The sequence below is a fragment of the Triticum urartu genome, chromosome 7A, assembly GCF_056163025.1.
Source record: "Triticum urartu cultivar PI428250 chromosome 7A, HENAU_Tu73, whole genome shotgun sequence".
Lineage (NCBI taxonomy): Eukaryota > Viridiplantae > Streptophyta > Magnoliopsida > Poales > Poaceae > Triticum > Triticum urartu.
In genome coordinates, this window is record NC_141879.1 from 140,895,834 (window position 1) to 140,920,658 (window position 24,825).

The following is a 24,825-nucleotide window of genomic DNA, read 5'->3' on the forward strand; positions in this document are numbered from 1 at the left end:
GTTGCCATCGAGGATAAAAAGATGGGGTTTACATCATATTGCATGAGTTTATCCCTCTACATCATGTCATCTTGCTTAAGGCGTTACTCTGTTCTTATGAACTTAATACTCTAGATCCCTGTTCAAGAATTCATCCGATTAACCAGTTAACTTGCCGATTAATCCCTACTCATAGGGTGCCCGAGTAGTCGATTACCCGATAAATCGACCGATTAATTGATTAAATGGCCGATTAACTTGCCGATTAGCCTATTAATCCCCTACTCACCAGCCGACCGAGCAGTTACCAGTTAACGATTTCCTCAACAATGCTCTAGATGCATGCTGGATAGCGGTCGATGTGTGGAGTAATAGTAGTAGATGCAGAATCGTTTCGGTCTACTTCTCATGGATGTGATGCCTATATACATGATCATACCTAGATATTCTCATAATTATTCGCTTTTCTATCAATTGCTCGACAGTAATTTGTTCACCCACCGTAATACTTATGCCATCTTGAGAGAAGCCACTAGTGAAACCTATGCCCCCCGGGTCTATTCTCCATCATACAAGTTTCCAATCTACTTTATTTTGCTATCTTTTACTTTCAATCTATATCCTAAAAATATCAAAAATATTTATCTTATTATTATCATCTCTATCAGATCTCACTCTTGCAAGTGGCCGTGAAGGGGTTGACAACCCCTTGATCGTGTTGGTTGCGAGGTTCTTATTTGTGTGTGTAGGTACGAGGTGACTTGTGCGTGGTCTCCTACTGGATTGATACATTGGTTCTCAAAAACCAAGGGAAAACTTACGCTGCTCTACTGCATCACCCTTTCCTCTTTAAGGGAAAACCAACGCAGTGCTCAAGAGATAGCAGTTAACTGCTTGGTTCAATTTTGCAATGCGATGTCTAATTGTCGTGGGTAGAATTTTATATTGTTGTGCATGTGAGGAATAAATCGAATTTGGCTGCACTTAATACATGAGAAACATATACAAGTGCTATATTTCCTAGTCTTAATCATGCTTGGTTTGGATAAATGGGTTTTCCGTGTAGCTTGAATTAATCTGATGAATCTGCAATGTGCTTATTTTCCATCAACTTATTTTACTAATAGCATGCGAACCCTCACTTAACCTGATGACTAACTATCTTATATGTGCTACAGGGAAACAATGGGAAGCACTGAGGTTTACAATCGAGGTTAGCACGTGCATGGTCCGTTGTCTAATAGCACATTATTGTGAAATTGCACCCATTCTAATATTTAGGTTTTTAACAATTTGGTCTTGCACATGTAGGTCCTGTTGTCAGAGGTTTGGCCCACTGTTCGACCCTTTTTGCATATGGGGAAATGAGTTGTCCATGAATATCAGTCAAGTCAAGAAACTCAGAAAGATTGTTAGGATAAAGAAATTAGCGACAAAAAACAATAAGATCTTTGTCTGCACAATAAAAAAGACATCGGTTCACTACAGGATGGTACTAACTATTATACCTTGCCTTTTTTATTCCTTTGCCCCATTTCCGATATAGAGAAGATATTTATGCACATCCTTGTTTTCAGGCCTTTCCAAAGTAGTTCACTGATGATTACCTCTCAAACCACCTGTATGGTTAGGAGGCGAGGAAGGTATTCATACAGCACCCACGGTTCAATATTGAAGTGTTCCTGAAGAGTATGAAAGATGGACGGTCAATCATCCACATGCACTGGCCCAAAGTTACAAAGACCTTCAACATCAATGAAGGCTCAATATTCGCCTTCTGCTTCAGCAGTTTTCCAGATGAGATACATCTATCTATGTACCGTCTATGATGCTAATTTCAAAAGGTTATAGATGTTGCATGTGAAATTTGGTCCTGGTGTAGTTGTGTAATGGGATAGCTGAGTGCTGAAGCTATATGATGTTGTACTCTGATGTATTTCAATTATGAAAATGAAATATATTGTATGCTTAATATGAAATGTCAATTATATTAATAAATGGATTATGAATAATTAGATAATTAGCCTGCTAATGGAGAATTAGCCTACTAATTGGGCTTTGCTATTGCAAACGGTTGTTGAAAAAATACCATGGGCGATGACCTCAAGCAACGCACACAGTTTCTAGGAATAAACCATGTTGGATCAATGAACAATCACACACGACTTTCTCTTGAAAATTGTTTGTCTTAGGCCACCTTGCGCAAACGTTTACCACATAAAAATTATGTGTGATGGACAACCTTTGCTACACAGTTTCTTCCACGGACCGTGTGTGATATATTCAATAACGCAAACGATTTAATGGGAAAAATTATGTGTGATGTACCTATGAACGGAAACGTTTTCCTTGGAGCGATTGTGTGGGATGTACATATGAACGAAAACGTTTAGCGGGGACTAACTATGTGGGATATACTTGCGACCGGAAACAATTTCGCCGTATAATTGTATTTTTTTAGCTCTACTGTACATATTTCCGTATTTGAGCGCTCGTCGGTCGCACACGGCCTCATTTTGCCAAACGTGTGTGCCAGGAGGTCATATCCCCGACGGTTTTTGGGTCATGTGGGAAGGACCCCCCTATCGCCCACACTCACTTGGCGACGGTTCCAAATGTCGTCGCGGAAAGGGGTTAAAAACCGTTTGTTTAGGAGCTCGTTGTACTAGTGGTCAGATCGAACCCACTACCGGGAACCTCTTCCAATTGCAAGATAAATAGATCAAGTTGGGCAAACAAGACCCAAATATCGGAGAAGAAATACGAAGCTATAAGAGATCATGCATATAAGAGATCAAAGAAACTCAAATAACTTTTATGGATATAAAAAGATAGATCTGATCATAAACTCAAAGTTCACCGGATCCCAACAAACACAACGCAAAAAGAGTTACATCATATGGATCTCCAAGAGACCATTGTGTTGAGAATTAAGATAGAGAGATGAAGCCATCTAGCTAGTAACTACGGACCCGAAGATCTACAAAGAACTACTCACGCATTATCGGAGGGGCACCAATGGAGGTGGTGAACCCCATCCGAGATGGTGTCTAGATTGGATCTGGTGGTTCTGGACTCTATGGCGGCTGGATGAATATTTCATCAACGCTTCTAGGGTTCTGGTATTTTTGGGGTATTTATAGAGCAAAGAGGCACTCCGGGGGCACCCGAGGTGGGCACAACCCACTCTGGTGAGTTGTCCCCTCCTCAGGACTCCCCCTAGGTGCAACTAGGTCCCAACATGTTCCTTTTGGTCCATAAAAAATCTCCGTAAACTTTCGTGGCATTTGGACTCCGTCTGATATTGATTTTATGCGATGTAAAAGACATGGAAAAAACAGGAACTGGCACTTGGCACTATGTCAATAGGTTAGTACCAAAAAAATAATATAAAATGACTATAAAATAATTATAAAACATCCAAGATTGATAATATAACAGCATGGAACAATCAAATATTATAGATACGTTGGAGATGTATCACCCCCATGTTGGTCAGATTGGAAGAGAGCCTCGTTGTAGTCGCCCACACATATCCAAGGGAGGTCGTCTTGGGCCCTCAGAAAGCGAAGGGCGTGCCACGATTTCTTCCGTTGTTCAGTCTTTGGTTCACCATTGAATCCAGTGATTCTACAGGTTTTCCCATCAAAAGTAACCTCTGTATCAAGGAAATATTGGCACCACGGATGTACCGTGACTTGGATGTGATCTCGCCACCAAATGGCCAAGCCTCCACTCTGACCCACATTGTCCACTGCCACTCCGTTTCGAAAGCCAAGACTCCACTTAATCTTCTCCATCGCTCGAGCTTTCTTTTTGGTCTCACACAGGAACACCACTGATGGGTTGTAGGACCGTATCAGGTCTCGTAGTTCGCCTACTGTCGAGTCCAACCCCATTCCTCAACGGTTCTAGGCAAGAAGATTCATTATGACCGGCGGCCCCGGCCCTCGGGGTCGGCCGATGTATCATTTGGATCAGAGATGCGCTCAAACACACTTGGCGTCTTCCGTCTCGTATCGCGAATGAACTCATCATGTGAAGAAAATATGTCAGGGTCATTTTTTGCTACCCAGTATTGTCTCGGACCCCTTTTGCGTCCGCCCTGTTCAGCTCTTTGGTGGCTTCTGTCATGGTGAACTGCCCTGTACTCTTTCCTTGGCTTGCACACATAGTGACCCTTTGTCCTAGATTTGCCCGGGTTTCCTTCGTGATCCGGCTTGCGAGGCATGCCATTCCTCTCATTGTTTGCAGATAGGTATGACTCCTCTCGAGTGTTTTCCTTCCCTCCATCCCTCAGACTAGTGCCCTCCATCTGATTTTGTCTCTACATTAGTTTCTGCCGCATGCCATACTCTCTCTTTTGTCCCAAACCCTGCCGCAAATCACATTCACCCACATCCTTATTACGTGACATGTTCTTAACGGGACTGGTAACCTCTCCTTTGTCGAGCTTTGACCCCCTGCCAGTGTGTTGGTCAGCAGACTTCGAGAACTCCTCATGCAGATAACGTTTAGCCGGGATGTCCCTCTTCTCCTTTTCCTAACATCCCCTGTCGCTGTCGCCGGTCCGTCCCTTTCGCCAACTATTGTTGTTGCTATAACCCGGGCCAAAGGACCCCTCCTTGTCATTACTCTTTCTAGTAGGGGATGCCCTTAACCAACCTCCCCACTGATCCGCCTTGTCCAACGGTGGGTCACAAAAACCATTCTCATGCACAAGCCGACCACACTCAAAACAAAAATGGGGGATCTTTTCATAATGAAAGTCAAATCAGATCTTGGGCTAATTTTCCTTCGCAGATTTCAGATACAAACCTCTAACAAGAGGTTCAAAAACATTTATTCTTGTTCGAACTCTCAGATTATTTCCCCGGGCCACACCTTCTTTGTCACAATCCACTTTCGCTGTCGACCCCAGCCAGTTGCCGAGAGCAAGACCAAAATTTTCAGTCCTCTTATTCGGCGGGAGATCATCTACTCTGACCCATACGTCCATAGAGTCAAAGACCATCTCTGAAGGTCTTTTGTTTCCCTCATATTCCTTAAGAATAAGCACAGAAAAAACGAATTTCCTTGGTCCATTATTCATCGCGTGTCTCCGGTCCCCTTAAGAGCCAAAGTGTACCTCAAACACATTAGAACCCAAGTCTCTGAACCTAGCTTCACGATGAAGACCCCATGCCCAGATCATTGCTCTCTCTAGTGCGCTTTTGATCATCGGTTTGTTGGAGTACACCTTGCCAACAGCCGACCATCTGGAGTGATTTGGTCCTACATCTTCTGGATCATCAAACACCAAGCCCTCAGCTTCCTTGTCCAACAAAACCATGCCTCCCATCCTTGCCGAAAGGCTCGACGTCGGATCTGGGGTCTTGCTTTCTACAGGTGATTTGGACGATTCTCTACTTGCTGATCCTCCCCCCTCCCCCCTGCGCGCGCAGCGGCGTGTGCATCATCCCGTTCCCTACTGTTGCATCCATCTTGCCCTTGCTGCCCGACAACCCCGGCGCTGTCGCCGGAGCTGCGGTTTTGTTCTGGTTCAGGGAACCCGACGCCACATTAGCTGGAGACGGCCTCACCGCCGTCCTCTTGTCGTGTAACCGGCCTCCCGTCCTTGCGGAGGAGGAGCCCGATCTATGTTGTGTTTCCGCCGCCGCCGCCGCACCCGAGGTAGCCTTCGCCGATTTTCCAGATGCCATCTCCGCCATTAGCTCTGCCGCTTAGCGGAAGGAAACACCACCGATCAGGTCCTAGGATAGCGTCGTCGCTATCCCAGTCCCCCAGAATCTCTCTCACCCCTGCAGCAAAACCCTAACCCTAGCACCAGAGCGCAATCGCCTCGCAATCGCCCCTAGTCGCCGAAGGGACCCAAACAGTGTACTTCCAGATGTTGATCAACTACTTTTGTCCACACCGATGCTCTTGAGAGTTGTTGGTAAAAAAATGCTCTTGAGAGTTGATAGTATTTTTCTTCTATAATTTTAGAAAATAACCTATATAGTTATAGAAGGGGGAAAAGGCCACGGATCCGCTGGACATTTTGCTTTCACGCAGTACGTGCACCCACATGCCACACATTTATCAAACACACTGCGATCGGTAGCGGTAAATCGCACCCCATAGCGAAACCCGATCGCCCAAGAAACGAAACGAGCTTTTCAGGCCACGCTCTTCCGGCTGTTGCGAGTCTCCGTTAATCCCCACGTGATCCTGCCCCACAGACAGAACAGAGAACAACACGTCGACGCAGAGACATGAACTGCAAAGTTAGGCGAGGCACCCGTGGCGGTTCACACGCTCCGCCTACGAGGAATCGAAGCTGCGCAGGGGAGTTCGTCGAGCTCGCTGACTCGCTCCCCGCGTGCAGAACCAACGGCCAGATGCAGCGACTTCCACTGTGCGCATGGCAGCGGCCGGAAAGGCGGCCGGGCCCGCGTACGTGGCGGGACGGTGACCATGCATGCGCCGTGCCGCGGTTGGAACGGCCTGCCGCTATACTTCGAGCGGCTCGATCGGGCGCGTGGACTGCCGCCTCGTTGGTTCTAGAACGAACTGCTAGCGGGTGCTGGCGCTGCAGTGCTTTCGCTGACCGGCCAGCCTTTGCCCTCGCGCGCACGCCACGCCCGGCGCCGCTGCAGTTCCGTTCTCCAGGTGGATGAAGCACTTGGTTGCTACCAGGCGGCCCTGATCGTAGTAACTGGTTTGCAGTAGCACGTTTCGGCGATCGGCATGGCAGCCTGAACCAGAGCACGCACCCACGCGGCCACGCCCGGCTGGACGACGGACGGACGGGCGCCGTCGCCGTTTCCCGGCGGTCCGAACCGAAGCCCACCCCGCGGCGCGGCTGACGCCAACCCCACGCGCGCGGCGCAGCTCTGGCCTGGGCCGAAAGATTCTCGCCGGTAGTACGTACGTACGAGAGCAAGAGCTCGAGCGTCCGTCCGCCACACGAGCACGTATCTATCGCCGTTCGGCATGCGAATCCCAGCGAAGGAGTGCGCACCAGCTCAGCCAGCCATGCATGCCGTATGCGCGACGTACGCACGGCGCAGCACGCCAGCGCTCGTACGTACGCACGCAGCAGCCCATCTCTCTCTCTCTCTCTCTCTCTCTCTCTCCGAAAGTAGCCAACGCCACTTTTACCGTCTCGTCTTTGTTAAACCAAACCTAGGACGGACGAACGATGGCTCCTCCTCGGCCATAATCAAAATCAAGAGGGATTAAAGTATCTTAGGCTGCTGTTCACGGGGAAGGAAGGGTCATCTCCTTCCTGATCCTGAGGCTGCGAGCCGCGCCAGCTTTACCGCGAGGCCGGCTGCCATGCCCGCGCTCTCTCTCTCTCTCTCTGCACATGACGGCCTGCCTTTTCCGCTGCGCGCCTAGCCATGGCAGCGGCACTGCTCCACTGCATGGCCGGAGAGAGAGACGGAGAGAGACGTGAGTGATGGATGGTGATGTGCGGATGCGGTTGCGAGGACAGCGCCTTTTCAGGGATGGCAGCAGCAGCACTCAAGCAGCCTCCATTCATTGCCACTACCACCATGGCAGTACCCGCCCCCTTCTTTCCCACGTAGTTATTGCTTTGTTCAGTTCCTCTTCTTTCTTTGCCACGAACCCTAAATTTCCAACATCGTTTTCCTTCTCGTCGGGTCGGCTCGTTCTCTTTCCTCTCGCTTGTCTCCCAGCGCGTCGCTCGCTTGGCGCCTGCCGGGGTGGATTCCTCGCAGGGTTCTTCCATCCCCTGCCACCTTCGCAGTCCTTTCTCGGGCGCATGGCATGGCATGGCGCGCTTATGAGCTCTGACACACGCGAGACGGGCTCGTTTTATTTAACGAGATGCTTCGGTTCGGTTCAGTTCGTTCGTCGTCCTTCACGTGCACGCCTCCCTGCTTCTCCGGCTGTAGCTCGGCCGTTGATCCGCATGGACGACAAGCTCACAACGCAGCCAAGCATCATGTACACATGGCATGGCATTGCCATCGTCCACGTCAAGGACAGATGAGCACTTCAGCAGCTCGCGTCGCGTGGTCGGGAAGGCAAGTGGATGGGCCAGGCGGCATGTGAGGGAAAAGAAAACCCACGAAAACACGTACACTACACGCGGTTCTTATTTTAGGAGAACAAGAATGCGAGGTCACACCCACACGCAGCAATCAATCAATGCTCTAGCCCCTAGGTGACACGGCCTCGGGCCGTGCGACGATCACGATCGGCGATTCGTCTGTGCCGCGCGGCTCGGCGCGCGTGTCGGTGTCGCTGTCCCGGCCGTCCGGGAGGGCGGGTCGTCCCGGACCCCGGGCGGCGATCGGGCGGCCGGCGCGCCGGGGATCCCTCGCGGACGTACTACGCGCGCACAGGCCGCCACCACCCTACGCATCCATGCCCCTATGATGGGCTATGGCCTTCCGTCACGCGTGCGCCGAGCGACGGAGGCGTGCGAGAGGGGACGGGATGGGGGGATAGGTCATGCTCTGTGCGCGCCTATCACGAGGGAAGTCGCCGCTGCCCGGCCGCGGGTGGATGGATGTGCACGTACCGTGTTTCTGTTTCCCGTGGAAGCGTGCGTACGTCCCGAATATGCCGGGCTTGTCGTGGACAAAAACGCTCTCGCACGGCACCGGTTGCCCAGCAGCTCAAACTCGCCGTCAGGCCAACTCTACCGCACGACCCTAAATCTATATTCATTTTATCTGAATTTTGTCCGTATGGGGTAAAAATAAAGAAAACAAACGTCGGACAAAGGCCGCACAAACTCGCTGCACGCAGCGCTACTACCCCATTTTCACCCCATACGTCGTGGTCGTGGGTGCACGTGGTGGGCCAGGTACAGAAAAAGAGAGAATGACATGTGGGGTCGAGGCGGACACAAACGGACGACGAGGACGCGAAGACGTCCGCTTTCTATCCGCTTTGGCCCCAAACCGAGAGCGACTTTGGTCTGGAAATGAGGCAAAAGCGGACACGGATCAGACAAAACGTCTGTATGCTTTCATGCGCTGGGTCGTTTGATTTATTCATTTTACCCCAAACGGACATAAACGAATGATTTGAGCTAGAAATAGGTCACACGGTGGAGTTGATCTCACTTCGCGGTGCGCGGCTTTGGTTCGAACGAGATGTGAAGACCGTAGACATTCCAACATTTTCTTGGAGGTCTTTTCCAAATTTCTATGCACCACGAATGAGACAACGATTCTTAGGGGGGCTGTTCGGATCACGCCCAAACCAGCCCGCCCAACATCGGGCTCCCCAAAAAATTGACGAAGGAATGTGCCCCCACGATTTAGTAGATTCGTGAGCGCAAAACCTTAATGGAGATGTCAAAATTTTGGTGTGGTTTCGAAATATCGGTTCCAATCCAAACAGGCGACTGAGGTACTCTCTTCATTTTCTTATACAAGGCCACAAACTCATATTATAGGTATCAAGATAAAATTTAATGACTTATTTGCAAGTCAACTTTTTTTTCGTTAACCGGGATCATTAATACACCACGAGCATGCAACGAATGAATGTGAAGGAAGTAGCTGAGTGTCATTATGACTACATGCATGTAAGTATTAAAAAATTGCTAGTACGAGAAAACATCATTAATTCTTGCCTCAATTACTGTTAATGGCCTTGTATTGATTCAAAATGTATTTTTAATAGTGGACTTGTATAAGGGAATGGAGGGAGTAGTAGGCAACGCAGAAAAATTGAGTTAATTACACATATAGTACACAAACTTGCACGGTATGTACAGATTCATACAACAACTTGAAAAATGACACAAATTAATCCACTAACTTGAGTTTCGGAAACATTTTCATACATTTCTATTACTCAACGTCAAATGGTCCGTTAACTCTACCAGTCTGCCTACATCACACAAAAAAAAGTTGTGATTGACGGGCTCGTTGGAGCCTTTAGAAAATCAGAAAACATATTTAGAAATTTTAAAAAAATCAAAAAAAATATGTGAAAACTTATGTGGAGCCCTTTTCTCAAATGCCATACATATGTATCTAAAAAATCCAAAATATATATGCATTGAGAAAGCAGCGTACACTACCGGGAAAAAAAAAAGAAGAGAAAAACAGCGGACATTACCAGTAAAAAAAAATACAGTAATGAAAAAGAAAGCAGCGTACGCAGCCTAAAAGGATATAGATAACTTTGGATCATTGTTTAACAGAAACAAACAGGTGGAATTTGTGCGGACGTCTCTGACTCGAAACCTGGTCAAAACATTTTTTAGTTAAAACTAATTTCTCCCAGTGGTTGACAGAATGGACCCACGTTATGATAAAGGAGAGTATGGGCCTGGTACCACGCTGGCGTGCAATGTAGATGAATGTAACGGAGCACTAACGGTAAGTGACCGAATTGTACTGAAATGTCCCCGAAACTCAAGTTATATGATCAATTTGTGTCATCTTGCAAGTTGTTGTATGAATTTGTACGCACCGTGCAAGTTCGTGTATCATAGGTGTAATTAACTCCAGAAAAATTGGTAGGGCACCCGATGGCTCTATTACAAACAGTCCTTAGTTGAAAAATATCAAACTAGTTATATGTTTTACATGTTTATTATAATTTTGGTGTTTCTTAATTTCTGTGAACCAGACACCCAGACTAATAAAATTCTTGTGTTTATCAATCCCCTTTTTTGCTCAAAGGAATTTCATAAGAATTTCGAAGGATTGAAATTCTAAGGAATTTTCTTCTATGTTGATCCATTGATTCGTAGGATTGAATTCTAAAGATTTCTTTGTACTGCATTTAATATAAATTTTAACATCCACTCAACCCTCTTGGAAAGAATCCTTTGTTTTTCTTGTGGTACAATCAAACAAAGTAAAACCCTGTAGAATTGAAGTGGACACGATGTTGCAACCCAATGGTTTTTCTATTCCTGCGTTTTTTAAATCATGTGAATGAAAGGACCAAAATCTTGTGAAAAATGAAAGCTGCTGCAGACAGTGAGATTTTGGTCCCAACTTCAGAATATTACAATATTCATCTATTTTCTATTTTAAGCCCTCTTTCGATTGAAGGAAAATTGTAAGAATTTTAGAGGCTTCCAATCCATAAGATTGTTTTTCCAACTAAGGCTCTTTGGATTGTAGGATCGAGTTTACCAAATTCCGGTGGAATCTTATCTCTCCCATTCCATAAGAATCTTAACATGAGCACAAACCAAAATCTTTTTTCCTTTTAGAAGTCCAATGGAATTGCACTTTATCTCTGTCTACTCTCTGTCATCAATCCTGCAAATTTTACATGTTATTTCGTGTGCACCATGCCACCATCCAAAGGCTGCAACAAAATACATGTGTTTTGAAAGCCTGTAGAAATTCACATGTAGACATGACATCTCACTCATGTGTTTTTCCTGTCCCTATGTTTTGAGTTTCCTACAATCCAAATGGGCCCCTAAACTCATTTTTCGGTTCATGATTAGAGTTCCAAATATCCAGAAGTACGTTCATGTGTCGTCGGATCAATACAATCGTGAAATTGAGCTTTACAAAACATCTTTTATTTATTCAAAAAAGGCAAATGCAATGTCTCGGGTAAATATTTTCTTAGATGTTAACGATACGACGTTAGCTCCGAGTGGATTTTTGAGACCAAGACACCTGAAAATATTGTTCGCTCCCACACACCCCTCTGAGCAAACTATGGGTTTACGACACGAAACCATTCGTTCAGAATGGCAATCTGAGAGCGTGGCAATTTTCCACCAATTCTCTTTGTTGTAGCATGGCAATTTTCTTCTATCGGTATGGGAAATCCTGAACAATTGTTTAAACTAACAATTCTCCATATTATATCATGCAAATACGTGGAAACGCATGCCAACAATCTTTGCTGCAGCATGACAAAAATGTTGACAATCTTTTTGCTAGCATAGCAATTTTTCTTTAAAACATGGCTATTTTTTATATAAAAACATGACAAATATATCTGTTTGACAATCATAATTTTCGAGCGTTAGCTAGGTGTGGTTTTTTGAAGAGAACACCCATGGATTGCGACGTTCGACCAGATGACCTTCCGTAGGGAATGATAGTTTGCTTTGTGGACATTCCCGAGGGAACATTAATGCAATACTTGGGTTCAATATTTTTCAGTGCATTGATACACTTTAGAATTACATCCCACGTGATATTTCTCAATCCGCACTTGTTTACAATGCCTGCACGTTTTAACCTTTTGAAGTCCAAATTTTTATGAATGATGGGGTAGGAGTTCACCGCTTGGGCAGGAGAGCTCTACTCGGAGGGGGCAAGATGTGGCTTCTGTCAAGGCAGTTGTAGTAGTTCTTGGCCATGGACGCAAGAAGCTGGTGGCGCAGCGGTGGGAGAGAGGTCGGATCCTGCTTAGCCGCCCGCTGCTAGTGGAGCTGCAGTTATCAGCGTTGGCGCGCGTTCCCTCCCTGCTACTAGGGCACTGGGAAAGACGGAGCCACCAAGGCGAAACCGACGAAGGAAGGAAGAGGAGAGGAACCTCCGAATTGAATAAGGAGCCATGCCCAACATATGCTACACTATGGGGGAGCCTAAGAGCATCTCTAATATATAGCAGCCCTAAAATTGGGCACTAATAGTTTTTAGGGCATTTGAAGGCAAAAGTTGGTCTCCAATAATTGTCGTTTTTTTGCAAAACATATTTTGGGCAGCCCCAAAAAACGGCTCCAACTGCTGAAATATAGAGCGTTTGTGCGGTTGCCGCAAGACCAAACCCCTTGGCAGCCTCCGTCCACATTCTCTAGTTGTATCCCCGCGGGACTGACACCACCCCAATGACCGCCGTCGCCTCCAAATCCATGACCATTGCACCTTCGCCGCACTCGCAGCCATCAGATCTACTCCTTCCACCTCACTGCCGCCCGCCGGACTGATAAATCGGCACCGCGCCGGCATCCCATCCCGCCGCAACCAAAGCCGAAGACCCCTGCTCCACTGCATCCGGCACCCTCCGCATTGTCTCATCACCGCGTCCTCATCGCAATTGTGTCGCCACCATGCCGTCAAAGCCAAAGAGCAAAGCCGACTTTATGGGCGAGCAAATGCAGCCCTCTGGCTGGTACGATGTGGAGTTCCGGCACGTCGGCTATCAATACTGGCTCAACTACCCGGAGGTTGAGTCGTTGGAGGCAGCGAAGCTCGTCGAGCCGAAGGTGACCATTCTGACCCGCCCAACGAAGCCAAAGATTGACAATGTCACCAACCAGAGTGACGGGAAGATGATGGCGGGGCTCACAAGGGATAGTCCGGAGTACGTTTATTACAAGGACGAGTTGTACTGGAAGAGGGATGCGGAGAAGAAGAGGAAGGTTAAGAACAATGATGAGGCAGGTCATTCCTTGTAGGTGGTGGTCAACATAGATTTGTTTGAAAACAACATTGTTTGGGACAAACTTGAGCGTGAGAGTGACGAGGGTTCTGACATCGAGTGGGACAACAACGACACCGACTAGTGTGTTTGTAGTGCTAACAGTAGTCTAGAAGTACTATGTTTGAACTTTCCATGGAATTGAAATGGAAGTATGTTCGAAATTTGCAAGGAGCATGTTTGAACTTTGCCAAAGTATGCAATGCAATCTGAGAGTTTCAATATTTTGGATATTTTGGTACCCTAATATAGGGAAGCCCTTCGAGACGCCACTTTTTGGTGCCCAAAACATGCACTTTTTGTGGTGCCCAATTTTTTTACTCCAACCTCTTTTGGTGCCATATTTTAGGAGTTTTATTGGAGATGCTCTAAGCATAGGGCGCCGATGACAGAGGGAAGAAGAGACATTGAGAAAAGGAAGAGGCCGATGAACACGGTGCACGCCGCTTAGACAAACTCTTCGAGATCGTGTGCTCGGGCGAGCTCGGCACGGGAGCACGTAGGACCATCCTGCATCCTCTCCTTTGCAGCATCCGACATGAAGACGGGGAAGCTACATGGGAAATTTCGGCGAGGTAGAGGGGGATTAGGGAAGAAGGGAAAATATCCTCAGAGGCGCGCTAACCATGCGGCTGAATCGATAGCCACGAAGAAAAATCTGAAGGTAAAATAAACCACTGAGTGACATGCATATTAAGCCCCAAAACAAAAAATAAATAAATGAAATAGAGTAATTCATGGCACATGTTTAGTTAAATTTGATAAAAAAAATATGAAAACGGTTTTAAATTGGGTAAAAATGCCACCACAATGGTGAAGTTAGTGATGGTGTCCTAGATTGGGATCTCTTACCACGTCGTCTCCTAGCCTAATGGACCGGGCCAAGGACCCCCATGGTGGTTTAGGACTGGGCCACGCGTGAGAGGCCCATGACGTATCGATTGAAAGCTTCTGAAGACCTGTCGTGTACTCCAAGAAGATGGATTCATCAAAGACACTATTTCTCTAAACGTAGCCAACTAGGATGATGTAACCTAGACCCTGTGGTACCTACATAAACCGAGGGGGAGATCTCATAGAAGGACATCAACAATCTCAGGGTAGACTATCTGTACTTTGTAGTCCAACCCAAAGTAATAAACACAAGCATGACGTATGGTGTTATCTCTTCGGAGAGCTCGAATTTGGATAAAACCTCGTGTCCTTGTTACTACTTAGTTCGGGACTCCCTACCCAAGATCTAGACGCTTAGTTCGGGACCCCCTGCCTGAGATTTGCCGGATATAGCTCCGTCAGTTAGGGGGTAAATTTTTAAATTCACTCAAAAAACCAATAAATCCGAATAAACCTGGTCAAGTCAAAGTAAAAGCAAAATCTTAAGTTAAATATAGTACAAGTACATTGTACCTTTTTTTCCTAACTAGTACTAAGGTCTCATCATCATCATGTGTGTGCCGTTCCTTGCTCCATTTTTGCAAATTAGATGGGTTAGTAATACTAGTGTGGAAAGAAAATAAAATCCTCTGCACCAAAGGAGTATGGCATTTTGGAGGCCGAGCTCCATGGAGGCCTTAATTTTAAAATTTAAAAAATTCAAACTTTTCAGTTTCAAAAAAATCCAAAACTAAATACACATGGATACAAGGTTGTAATGTGTGTGTGTGTGTGTGTGTGTGTGTGTGTCAGGGCCGGTCCGGAGATTTTGGGGGCCCGGGGCGAAACTAAAACCGAGGCCCCTTAACCTAAGCATCGAAGTAATGGATTATGAAGAAAGTAGACAACGATGTGTGATGAGAAGTCATGTTTAATGTCATGCTTGAACTACAACTGTAGAAGTATATTATTACAGGTACCAAAATGACAGAAGACTCGAGGAATAGTCCTAAAAGAATGTCCATCCAAAATGCATAGTTGGATTGACATTTTGAGTTCTTGGAATGACTAGGTAACACTACTCTACAAATTGGAGTATCTGAGAATTTAGATACATGAGCGAAATCCTTACGAGTGATGTGAAAAATATTGATTCGTATATCTTCAAAAAGTAAATATCTTCATATCTTCAAAAATTAAATCTGTGGTGCCGCGATAGTGCAAAGTTACTCCCACCTAGCGAGTTGTGCAAATGAATAAATTATTAAATTAAGAGTTAACTACCGGATTGTGCCGTCACTGCTCAGCTCATATATAAACCAACCTCGTTCTTCCTTTGATATATTTGATGACATCTATACCTGTACCACAACATGAACATCAATATTGAACTGCAGAACCAGAACAATTATAGTTGTACAGACAGTGGAAGATGTCAACCAGCCGGCAATTCTCACCTCTAGACGCCACACAACAAATTCGGTCCGCCGCTGATCTCCGGCATACACGTCCCTTAAGATCCCGGGGTCCTCCTTGAGCATGCACCCTTGATTCATCTGCCATAATCTGGGCATGAGGAGGAGCAAAGGCGGCGGCTGCTGCGTACATGATGGCGATGCAGGCGTGGGTTTCGGATGGATCCCGCGAGTTGATGCGTGAGTTACGGCGATGTATCAGACCCTCCATCTACATCTACGAGCTGTTACTACTTGGGCGATGGGCCAGCCCCAGCGGCTTTTTCTTTACTGCAACCATGAAATTAGAGGCCTGCTAATGCAACGAAATACATACTTGGGGGCCCCTCCACCTTGGGGGCCCGGGGCGGCCGCCCCCCTGCCCCCCTCAGGGCCGGCCCTGGTGTGTGTGTGTGTGAAATTTTAGGTTGAAATACCTTGAATTACGAGCTGCAAAAAAAAACCATGGACTGTAAGGATGAACACCATGTATGCTAAAAAGCGTTAGATATTTTTTTTTAGTTTCACGTCGACTTGATATTTCGACACACATACATTATGCCTCTAGATATATGCGTATCTTTTTCTGAATGTCTTGAAACAGAAAAATTCGAATTTAAGAGTTTTCAAATTAAGACCTTCATGAAGCTAGGTCTCCATTTGGTATTTTCGGAACCAAAGCCCATATATGGAGATTGAAGACAAGACGCCCCTTTTTTTTTCCTCACAAGGACAACGAGATCTGTCGACCACAAAGAAAGACAATCACGCCGGATGTTCACGTGCGACCATATAGGATGGTTAATCCCCGAGTTATCAGTAAGACAATTTTTTTTCTTTCGAAAAGGAGCCTGGACTGTTGTAGAAAAGTGTTACGGCGGCGAGCCCGTGATGGAGACGAGACAGACACGGTAACCTGTTCCGGTTAGCGCTCCCCAGATAGCAACACGCCCGAAAAAGCAGCCGGCGATAAAATAATAAGGCGCGACAACGGGGAACGAGTGGCCTGATGATGGTTCTTTGCCACTTTCGGGGGCGGCAGAGGCTTGCCTTTCCGTTAACCCATGTGGATGATGAAGATCGCGAGCGAGCGAAAGCGGATAGGGATCCCGTCGGTAGTGGCACCTGCGAGCACTCCATCGCCCATGATTATAAAAAGACTCGCCACCGTAGTCTCCTAGCTAATCATCATCACGCCGCTTTCCGTATGCTGGCTCCTCCACAGACGGGCTAATTTTCGTGGTTTGACCTTTTTTCCAAATCTATTCGAGATATGATCTTTTTGCTACCGTCAGAGACTACGGCGATAGGGTATAACAAGCTACCGTCAAGGACCCTGGCGGTAAGATTGCATGCCCTACCGTCGAAAATCTTCTAAATATTAAATACAGTGTGTGCTCGTGCCTACCGCCAAGAATCTTGGCGGTAGGGTTGTGTGATAGGCAGTAGCGATGTTTTCTACCGTTTGGCGGTAGCGATGTTTCATACCGCCAAAGTCCCTGTCGATAGGCTGTTAGACCCTACCGTCAAAGACTCTGACGGTAGTAAAAGAGTCAGATTTCAAAAAAATAAATTCAACCTAGGGTCAGATCTTAAATAGGTTTCAGAAAAAGATTAAAACACGAAATTTTGATTAATAACCCTACCGCATTTTAAAAGACCCACTATATTCCTACGTACCCCTATCCCGTAGGTGTGAAAAAAAACATTTTTTAACCACGAACACTGTAAGTGGACTCTGTTCCTTTTTCTTTCTTCACTTTGCCACTGTAAAAATGAATTTTGCGTATGTAGACGTATATATCCTGGCGGTGGAAGTTAAAGTTGACGGCCACGTGGGCTGTAGCGTGACGGCAGGGGCGTTGCATGCATGCAACGCACCCAGGCGGTGCATCGTAGCGTTGCGTGCATTGGTACTTGCGCGCGCGCGCAGGGATAAGTCAACTCAGATGCTTTGTGGGGGGGAGGGGCATGGCGCATGCAGGTTCACGGAGCCGCGTACACGTCGCCGGGCCCGAGTTGTCACCGCCGGATCCCTGTTTGATCCGACCTCCGTGCGTCACATCGGCGGAGAGGAGAGAGATACTGAGCAGTGGTGCTGCGGAAAGGATATGGAATGGAACACTTGGCAAGAAGGATGTGCTGCGACGCTGCCTTGGCTGACACGCTTGGTTATATTCACTCGGCGCTTGGGCTGTCCTGCCCGTTGGGACCTTCTTTTTTGCGCGGCTAGCGCAGTTTCGAATGGTACCGTGTGTGTCGTGGTAACAAGTGTATTTTCATTACAAAAAATCGTGCCTGTCGAAACATGCCAGGGGTTTTCCGACGACGTCGAGGTGGGTTTTCAAGAACTCTTATTTGCGCTTACCACCTTTTAACACGATAGCTGACAGTTCCGGCTTGTGCAATGAGCCCTTGGGTCTTTGTTTGTATTTTGTCATCTCCCCTAGGCTCTGCCATGCAAGGTTTCTAGGATAGCTGTCCTGTTCACGTGTGTTTATTTGTTTTCATGTACGTGGATTCCTGTAATCTCGTTTTGATTTAATGGAATGCATGGTTACCTAAAAAACATAGTTGCACGTCAGTCGCTTCAAAACGGTATTTGGGTTAGTTGATTACGGATGAACGAAGCAGCAGCCACCGGAGGGAAGGAAGGAGCAACCGCCGGCTCACCGGAGAAGCAACAACCTCTGGGTCTATCTTAGGATGACACGCGACCCCGGTATCTACCTTAGGGTGGCGGGTAACCCGAGACTTTTTACAGTGCATCAAGTCAATTTAGGCGTTCGTTTCTATGGTTTGGAGGGCCCAAATGACTCGATACTACACCAAGTTTTGGGTAGTATATTTACTAATTAAGGGTATTTTGGGTACTTCAGTATTTATCAATCACGCGGTCAAGTTTCTTCCCTGCCATGGCCAACCTTTCCTCCCATCATCTCTTGCCCAGTCCACGCCGGCAAGCCGCCCTGTACTTTTCGGAGACAAGCCACGGCCGCCGACGAAGCAAAGCTGACGGCCTCGGTTCGTGCCCCAAGCTGGAATTTCCCTCACGTAGATAGGACACAACGATGTAGAAAAGCTCCGCCGGCCGGATAGACAATCACGTCACGCACATATGCAACAATCAGACTTGCTCTCGTAACATAAGTGCGCAGGCGAGACGCTTGTTGATGGCCACAAGCACATATGGCCCGCTGTGATTTTCTTTATTGCATCAACTCACCTTGTGATTACAAGGCCGGTGGCGTTGAGCAGAGCTCCACGAGGGCGGGATCAAAGATTGGCAGTTGATAAGTCTTCCATTCACCCTTCTGCTCCTCGGGCGAGTCGACGCTGGACACTTCCGGGCCGACAAGCTGCCCGACGCTCTTGGCTTGCGATCAGGGGTTCCGCACCATGCGCTTGAACCAGGCCCGTCGCCGTCGCCGTGCCTCTCTCGCGGGGCAGCTCCGGCAGCCCGAGGGAGCAGATGTGACCCGCTCGTGCCTCCCCGCAATGAGGCTTGTGAGTTGGGAGTGCACCGAGGGAGTTATCGAACTTGTCAATCGCCCCGCAGCACCACCCCGCCCATCACTTCAGCCGTCGCACACCCGCGCCGCCTTGCTCGCCATTGCCCTGTCAGCCGCGTTGCCGTTGCTACTCATCAAATGAAAATCAAATCGGCCGTCTGAAGCCACATGAAGCCGTGTTGTTCTGTGTGCACGCACTGGCTGCAAGGGAGCAGGTATAGCGGAGGTCCTTGCGCCGGCGAGCAGCGGAGGAACAGTGTCGCGTCAGATGGGATTAACTTAATTAATTAGATTAATATAATTATGAAGAAAGAATAAATCTACGTCTGATTGAGAGTTACTAATATGCCCTTGAGTAAAAAATTTATGGATCAATACTAACCATTGGATCAACTAAATACTACCCACTATGTTAGGTAGTATGATGTATCGTAAAAAGTCTCTATATCTTAGGGGTGATAGGGCAGAGTGCAGGTTTGCCTGGGTTAGAGGGATGGCTATGAGCGGCGCCAACATGGTGGTCGGAAGAGGTTGAGGGGAGGCGGGACGGCGAGGGGCGGCCACGGCAGCATGCATGCGACCCGGTCGGGGGTAGCAGCCGGCGCAAGGAGGAAATCGAGTGCTATATGTTTTCCAGGAGGATGACATGAGCGTAACCGTCCGTTTGTTATCCAACGGGTCAAGTTCATCATGACAAATCAACCGATACAAATCATGTTTTCAGGCGACTTGCAGTTAGCCAGTCCCATCTTTTAAGAATGGTTAGTGAACCAAAATCAAAACAAGCATACACATAGAAAAGAAAACTGACCGAATGCTAAAAACATTTGTTAGGCGAACATGCTTCCCTCCGTGAGCGCCACAAAAGAGTGCGTACGTCGTTCCTCCCGATCGACAACGTCGCTACTTGGTACTTTGGTAGATGATCTGTGTCGGGTCACGTAGACCGGCACGACGTACCACTCTAGAAGAATCAACTGACGCAACATGCCTAGTGTCGGTACACGCAAATCTCAACCAGCGTCCCACCACACACACACACGGCCCTAAAACCCGAGCTCGCCGTACTGTTCCAGCAGCACTGTACGTGAAGACCGGGAGCACGTGGTCCTACCGCATACCGTAGTAGTACGTTAGACCGCGCGCGGGCACATGTTTGGCCCGTGACGATCCATCAATTCTGGTCAAATCCACGGCTAAACTAAAGCAGCACTTGAATACACGCCAAGATCCATCTATCGTAAACGTAGGGTGAGACGTGGAGACCCTACGCAGTACACCACAACGAAGCGGCAGCCAATGGGTGGGGCTTTGAAGGGAGAGGCTACGCACGGTCGGTTCAGACGTTCCTCGTGCCGGCATGAATTATTGGCGCGACCGGATCGGATCGGGGAGAGCACGATCCCCATCTCATTAATGCCCGGCCCCGACCCGACCCAGTCGAACCCTTCCATTTCTTCGAGCAAAAAAATGAAAAATACTAGAAAAGAAAAGCAGGCATGCAATGCAAGCGCAATGAATGGTTGCAGCACTGGCAGCTGCATGCAGGCCATCGGCGCTGTTAAAACGAAGAAATAAGTGAGAAGAGAAAATGACACGTTACTGTGTCTCTCTGCATGCATGCATGCATGCTACGCGTAGAGTGGAAATATCTTCCTGTGCGTGCGTGGCTCAACGGAGCCTGCGTCGTGGCACAGCACAGTGAGACGAACTGTTCGTGTTCGTACGTACGTAGGTTTAGCTGCGGGTTATTACTGGCTCGCTCTCTGACTCGCTGCTGCGGCGTGTACAGTGCGGTTTTGCACTAGGTTAGCCAGACAGCGGCATTTGCTACGCCGGCCATAGGCCCATGCCGACGCTGCTCCCGTCTGGCCGCTTTTGTTACTACGTTGCGTCCGCACGTATACGTACGTGCACTGTGCGTGGCGCTGGCATGGCACGAGCTGCGTGCAGTGCAGTTGGCTCCCATGTCCCATGCATGGGCCGTTCAGATCCGGATGGGCCGGAGATGGGCTCCAGCAGGAACAGCAGCCACCCCGCACGGCTCGACGCCGGCGAGGAGCGGCGCCGTGACGGGGAGGGCACGGACGGGCCGAGGCTAGCGGCGCCAGCACAAGTTCGTTGAGTTTTTATTTACAGTTGTTCACCTTTCCCCCCGTCTTCTACCTTTGCGGTTTGTCAACGTGCGCGCTGGGGTCCAAGCGAGGTACTACGCACCGGTTGCATCGGCCAACCGGCGGCGGGACCCGGCCACCGCCGCGGCCGTGGCCATGGCCCCCAGGGCAAGCAGGCAGAGTCATTTTACTGCAGACGCGCCGGGGGCGAGCTCGCTCTCACCCGTCGCTTTCGGTGCTTTCGGGTTCGGCTTTGGCGCCTCTCGCCTGCCTAGCTCGCCGCGAAAGGACGCGGGGCGATGCAAGGGGAAGCGAGCTCCATGGGCGCCTTTACCACGGCCTTCTTGTTCTTTTGCCTCACGGCTCCCTCGTCGGCATGCATGCAGTGCAGACGCAGCGGCGGTGACGATCGGCTTATCGGCCCCGCCGGCCGGCCGGCAGGCAGGTACGGCGCGTAGCAGTTCGTCATCGTCACGTACCGTTTTGTGGTGAAATATGAAGGGTGAAACCGTAGGTGGGTTGAGGATATCACGGTCCTCTAACCATCCAACTACAGGTTGATTCGCATTGCTTACCGATTTTGTGCGGTGTTGGTGCTTGCATTTGCAATGCCCGGGGCCTGAGCGCGGCCGAGCGGAGATTTTCTTTTGCGGTGGAGAAACCCGGATTTGATAGACAAAGCACAACGTCGAACTGATTGAAATCGTATAAAGCCCCGCTAAAAACAATATGTACCGTCTCATAGTAGTACAAACTAGTACAGTACTCGGCGCAGTGGAGCAGTGGCACATCCATTATCCGCAACCTGGCTAATTCCCAATGGGAGGCATCCATGGCTAAGTCGTAGACTAGTGTACTACTACCGGATCTAGTTGTCTGCGCATACAAAAAGGGTCGCGTTAATTATTCATGTTTTGAAGTTTAAAAGGGCCGCATTATTGATACCACGGATACGCCACAGTCGAGTGCACCTAGTGAGCCCATGCATGATTCACTGTTTACCCATCTCCTGCCGGCGTTATGGGGCCGAATGATTTGTTCCCCGGGCAATTGCCCATTTCCAGCTCCCGTAAACGTCATAGCGGAAGAAGGGTAAATTTTTTTTTTGAAACAAGGCAAAAGACTTGCCATTTTCATTTAATAAGAAGAGGTTTCAGAACAGACATCGCCAAGCGGCGGAAAAGCAAAATAATTACTCTCGCGGTATTACATTACGCAAATGCTTAGCGCCTGCAGTGGCCCAAATCGAAACTTCATCTTTGATGCGTCGCATGACAATGAAGAAGGGCAATACTAGCCGTAGTATTCGTCGCCGGGCTATTTCTCGCCTATTGCGACATTTATCATAGCGTTCCCAGACATGATTTGACGTTTATGGTGCCCCTTGTAGGCGTTTTCGCCATCTGGTGCCTATCCCTCCCTTGCTTTGATTCACTAGGGCTGGCCCGTTGACCTTTTTTTCGAACGAAAGCTTTGTTCCGGTTTTGGGAAGCTTTCCGGGACTGTTTTGGGAAGCTTCTGTCCGGGTTTTTTCTAATGACTTCTTTCTATACTAGTAAATATGCACATGCATTGCAATGAAAGAAATAAAATCACTCCTCGTAAGCACACTCGACGACATCAGCAAATCCCTTCAAATATTCCACGATGTCGTAAGAGAAACAACATGACAAATGGTGTTGCGCAAAGACATAAAGGTGAGAGGATTTTTCTTTATGTGTACTAAAGGTGTGTCCAATTTATTAGACAACAAAAAATATCTACCTACCCCGCAAAAAATAATATCTACCTAGGTTTCTATATTAGTTCACGCCTTTGTTGGCGTTCTTCCTCAGTGATGCCCAATAAATAGCACACTAGGCTAAAAGTAGCAAAGTACATTTTAGAACTCAATGATAGCATATGTGCATAAGAGCACATATAAGACATCTCCACCAAAAGAAATCTGTAAGGACATGCATAACGAATGCTCAAGGTTGCACATCAACATTCACATTCCTAAAAAAAAGTCCTTTCCAGGCACAATTCTAAATAATATTGAAATCAACATTAAGCCATTGCTTTACATAAAGCTTGTGTTAGTAGTTTAGTGTACATCATCATATGTGGGTTGGTTATTGTGCATTGGGCGAAATAGAGAGGATGATTATGTGCATATGGTAACATTTAGCATATACATGCCCTACAGTGCCCATAATAGATTTTGTGAGAGCATCAAACTATCCTATCTAGCATATTTAAATGGGTAGAAAACATATGATAAGCATTTTCAAAATACACCATAAAAATATTAATGAAGCGTCCATCCTAAACAAAATTTTAGAAATAATTAACATGTAGGATAATAGCTCATTATGAATCTACCAATTTTTCTGAGTGATTTTCATATATAACATGTTTAATTTCGAGCAGGGATTGAAAAATATGTTCATTTAAAAGTACTTGAATATATATATATATATATATATATATATATATATATATATATATATATATATATATATATATATATATATATATATATATAAGAGGTTAAACGGATAGTAGCTGGGCCAAAATTGCAACATGATGCAGCCCATCATCTAAATGACACTTGGGCAAGGGAACTCTATCCTACGCCAATGGGAATTCAGAGAGGAAATGCAGAAAAACATGAGAAGTGGGATTGAAACTCGGGTCTCCCCAATAAAACCAAGAGGCTTTAGCCGGCCTGGCACCCTAATCCTTCTGATGTGTAAGGGGATAGTTTTTTTTAGAACGTGTAAGGGGATAGTTGTACATGAACCTCAGGTGACGACGAGTGACTTATGGTAAAAACAAACCGTTTTTTCACTTATCGGTAGCATTGCATGTAATTTGTGGTAACTTCAAGGGCAATTGTACGACAGATGGACAAAATGTTTCTCCCTTATTAGCAGGTATACATATTTTTTCCTTTTGTTCGTTTTCGGTTTATCAATCGGGTTTTCCTTTTCTATTTTTAATTTTTAAAATACATGAACTGCATTTAATTTTTTAACCATTTCTCAAATGCACGTATCTTTTTCAAAATCCTTTTTTTCCATCTTTAAGAACTTTTTTCAAATCTGTATATTTTATTTGAAAATGCACAAACTTTTTTCACATACATGAACTTTTTCTAAATGCATGAACTTTATTCATCCCAGAAGTTTTTCAAATGCACAAACTTTTTATAATCTGTGAACTTTTTTAAATGAATGAACTTTTTTAAACCCATGGTTTTTTTAATGCGTGAACTTTTTCGAGTTCATGAACAGTTTTTAAATCCATGGGCATTTTTTTTGAATTTCTTATTTTACGATTTTTTGAAAAGTCAATAGCCAATTTGTCACCGATGGACTGGCCACTTTGTCGTGTTCGTAAACTTTTTAAATCCATGCGCATTTATTTCTGAATTCCTTATTTTATGTTTTTCTTAAAGAATTCAAAAATCAACGGTCAACCATTTAATAATAGACTGGTCAACAGCGAACCGGGTGACCATCT